The sequence below is a fragment of the Heterodontus francisci genome, unplaced genomic scaffold (genome assembly GCF_036365525.1).
Source record: "Heterodontus francisci isolate sHetFra1 unplaced genomic scaffold, sHetFra1.hap1 HAP1_SCAFFOLD_255, whole genome shotgun sequence".
In the NCBI taxonomy this organism is placed as follows: domain Eukaryota; kingdom Metazoa; phylum Chordata; class Chondrichthyes; order Heterodontiformes; family Heterodontidae; genus Heterodontus; species Heterodontus francisci.
Window position 1 is genome coordinate 2,175,530 of NW_027142012.1, and position 4,447 is coordinate 2,179,976.

At 46.1% G+C, this 4,447-nt stretch overlaps 1 non-coding gene across 1 annotated transcript; it reads right to left on the reverse strand.

The window, feature by feature from the left end:
- Positions 1-4,294: 4,294 nt before the first annotated feature.
- trnal-uag (transfer RNA leucine (anticodon UAG)) lies at positions 4,295-4,377 on the reverse strand. Its single transcript has one exon. It is a non-coding gene; the product is annotated as a tRNA-Leu (tRNA).
- Between the last annotated feature and the right edge of the window lie 70 nt (positions 4,378-4,447).

A 4,447-nucleotide genomic window follows, 5' to 3' on the forward strand; every position in this document is an offset into this window, starting at 1 on the left:
CTCTTGCTGTGTTTAACATTGGCTCCCGAGGCCAGTTCGAGCTGGTCACAGATGCCCATCAGTCTGCGCACAGGCAGCGGGTTCAAGCAGAAAACGGCGACGTCATTCATGTACAGGGAGGTTTTAACCTGAGTGCCTCCACTGCCTGGGATTGTTACCCTTCTGATACTCGCATTCTTCCTAATAGACTCAGAAAAGGGTTCAATACAGCAAACAAAGAAGACAGGGGAGAGAGGACAGCCCTGCCTGACTCCAGATTGGATTGAGAAACTTTCTGATTACCACCCATTGATTGAGACTGCGCTCCTGATATTTGTGTAGACCAGTTTGATCCAATTGCAGATTCCCTCCCCAAACCCCATTTTGGAAAGTACGTCCATCATGTAGGTGTGCGATATCCTGTCAAAAGCCTTCTCCTGGTCCAGGCTGATGAGGCAGGTGTCCACCCTCCTGTCCCATACATAGGTGATCGTATCCCTGAGTAGCGCAAGACTATCAGAGATCTTCCTGCCTGGTATAGTACAGGTCTGACCAGGGTCAATCACCAACTCCAGAGTAGATTTGACTCGACTGGCAATGACTTTTGACAGAATCTTGTAGTCGATGTTAAGCAATGAGATGAGCCGCCAATTTCTGATTTCTGCCCCCTCCCCCTTCCGCTTGTAGATGAGGGTGATGATGCCTTTCCTCATGGACCATACTCTGGTATCCTGCCAGACTTTTTTTTTAAATTTCCAAAATATACTTTATTCATAAAAATCTGTAGAAATTACATTCCCAAACAGTTTAAAACAGCATCAAGTCAAAAAATACTAACAGTGCAAAGGTGATCAGTTTCCTTCCATATAATCACGAGTTGCCTCACAACTCTTCCATTTCATTGTCATGCCATATACATTTCTACATTTACAGCACACAAAATTTTCCCGAGACGGTTCGAGGGGTTTCCCATGGATCCAGCCCCTCCGCTCAGCTTGGTGGGGGGACCTTACACAGTGGTCTTTCCCCATTGAGCCTTTTCTGCGGCTGCCCCAAGCTTAAGTGCGTCCCTGACCACGTTGTCCTGGACCTTGGAATGTGCCAGTCTGCGACATTCGGTGGTGGACTACTGTTTGCGCTGGAAGACCAGCAGGTTTCGGGCAGACTAAAGGGCGTCTTTCACCGATTTGATAGTCATCCAGCAGCAGTTGATGTTTATCTTGGTGTGCGTCCCTGGGAACAGCCCGTGGAGCACAGACTCCTGTGTTATCGAGCTGCTTGGGATGAACCTCGACAGAAACCACTGCATCTCTTTCCACACCTGCTTTGCAAAGACACATTCCAGGAGGAGGTGGGCGACCGTCTCTTCCCCACCACAGCCACCATGATAATTCTTGCCTCAAATCAGTGCACAATAAAAGAGACTGATTCCGTCAGCTTCCTTTTTTTTGCAGGCAGCCCGGACCTGGCTGAGAAAGGCAGAGTGAGAGCAGGGAGGGGAGGAGACAAGAGTGAAAATTAAACAGAGAGCGAGAATGAAGGAGACACCCAGAGTGACAGACAGAGAGAGAACGGCCCCTCATCTTTCAGCTCCACTTCCAGTTTCCTCCGGGTTGCCAATTTCAAACCCTTTATTAACAGTAGAACCGAAACCCAGCTCTCCACGCAAACTCTTCCAGACTCGACCTTCATAGTCAAGGCTTTCCAGAAAGCCAGAGTTTTTAAATATGGTCCCGCTACAATTAACACTCAGTAATATTCCCACCTAAACACAGTCCGTTCTATGCTAAGAAACCTCCTCAGTAACATCACCATTTCCACACACATCCGCTTCCAGCAGTTTACAGCACCTTACTGCAGCTGTTTGGAAAATCTCCTGTGTTAAGATTGGAGTTGGAAAGCGGCCTTTACCCGGCAGTGTTATTGTCTCACACTGAATCTGCTAGACATCCTGTTCTCTTATTGCGAGAGAGAAAGCACATATTTAGGAAATGTTCATTTGAAATGATCTCTATTGAGAACGAGCCCGGCCGTGGGACAGGTATTCCAGTGCAAAGAGCTGTCCATGACCGAGTGTTGCAGACTGGCACATTGCAACATCCAAGACTATGTGCTGTGGGACGGCATTAAAGCTTGGGGAAGCCACCATGGAGTCTCAATAGAAAAGGGACAGTCTAAGGCCCTAGTGCAGCGAGAGGCTGGAACCTGTGTAATACCCCTCGGGCTGTTTGCACCAGAGAATGTTTGATGTGTAATGTAAATACTGTAAATATAACCTGTGCAGGCAGGGATAGTGAGATACCTCGTGTACTTTATTGAAAGAAACTGATCTGTATTGTACCTTATGTAATATTAAAATTGAACTGCTTTGCAATGTAATTGCACAAATTTTATGAATAAATTACATATTGTGCAAAAGAAAGCAGCTTTCCTGTCAATACGCACCTTGTCTCAGGGCACAACTTTCCTGTGATCTTGTCACACCCAACTTCGCTCCATATCTTCTGACACACACACTTTACAGTCTGTCATTTCCAAAAACAAGCATTCTAAAATCAAAAGACCTTTTGTTTATTTCTCCTTTCTTTTCATTTCTCCTCTATTCTTCTCAATCACTCCCTTCAACAGTCCTATTCAGATCAAGGTGGAATGTGAATAGTGTCACAACTCACCTCTGACACTATTATTACCCTTCTCTTCTCTTGTCTTATTCAATGTGAATGTTTTATTCACCAGTCTGTTGCTGTTTTACACTCTTGCCATACCATCTGGTATTGCATCCATCTGAATTCTGTGCTTTCATGGCCTTACATATCTTTTCCTCTTCCGAATGATTTGTTTGCTTCAGTTCCATTCAACCAGGCTGGACCAAAGGGAAGCTTAGAACAAAGAACAAAGAACAGTGCAGCACAGGAACAGGCCATTTGGCCCTCCAAGCCTGCGCTGATCTTGATGCCTGCCTAAACTAACACCTTCTGCACTTCCGGGGCCCATATCCCTCTATTCCCTTCCTATTCATGTATTTGTCAAGATGTCTCTTAAACGTCGCTATCGTATCTGCTTCCACCACCTCCCCTGGCAGCAAGTTCCAGGCACTCACCACCCTCTGTGTAAAAAACTTGCCTCGCACATCCCCTCTAAACTTTGCCCCTCGCACCTTAAACCCATGTCCCCGAGTAACTGACTCTTCCACCCTGGGAAAAAGCTTCTGACTATCCACTCTGTCCATGCCGCTCATAACTTTGTAAACCTCTATCATGTCGCCCCTTCACCTCCGTCGATCCAGTGAAAACAATCCGAGTTTTTCAAACCTCTCCTCATAGCTAATGCCCTCCAGACCAGGCAACATCCTGGTAAACCTCCTCTGTACCCTCTCCAAAGCCTCCATGTCCTTCTGGTAGTGTGGCGCCCAGAATTGCACGCAATATTCTAAGTGTGGCCTAACTAAGGTTCTGTACAGCTGCAACATGACCTGCCAATTTTTATACTCTATGCCCCGACCGATGAAGGCAAGCATGCCGTATGCCTTCTTGACTACCTTATCCACCTGCGTTGCCACTTTCAGTGACCTTTGCCTTGGACGGGTCCACGTTGATCCATTACATTCAGAATCACCTCCTTGAAATAACTCCATAGTACAACGACAGTAACCACACAGAATCTGCTTCAAACACTCCTGCACATTTTATCTGTTCTGACTGTCAACACCTCCAGCTCTTTTGTTTAAGTGGAACCCATCAGGTTTGTATAGGCTCCTTCTATTCTGAAAGCTGTCGCACTGGTTCAGGGAATTCAGCCCTGTTTCTCTACTCTAAAGGCTCAGCCATGCTTGATCTGCGTGGTATTTCGCTTTTATTGCAACGTTACAAGACCTCCAATCCTCTGGAAAACGATGGTCAGACCTTCCACTATTTCTTCCCTGGCTTCTGTCAACAGCCTGGGGTACATTTCATCTGGTCCTGGTGATTTATCCACATTCAAGGATGCTCATTCCATTGAGACTTCCTCTCTCCTTAAGTTATCACGTCCAATACTTCACACTCCTCCTCCTTCATAACAATATCTGCATCACCCTCTCATTTGAGAAGACAGTAATGTATTCATTAAGGATATTGGCAACATCTTCCACCCCGATACAAAGGTTACATTTTTGATCTTCTCTGTGCCCTGCTGTTTGCTCAGTTGCCTCTTACTCGAATGTTTTGATGCAACATCTTTGGGTCTATTGTTATTTTGTTTGTCCATGTTCTTTCCTGTTCTTTCTTTGTTCTTCACCGCTGCTCCCAAACGCCTCCAGTGCAGTCAAAACGCAACGTGTCAGAAGTGGGATTTGAACCCACGCCTTCAATGGAGACTGCGACCTAAACGCAGCGCCTTAGACCGCTCGGCCATCCTGACCGCCTGCCGGATATTATCAATGCTAAGGAAATTATTCATTCTTTGTGAAAGTATTTGTGAGATTGTGGAA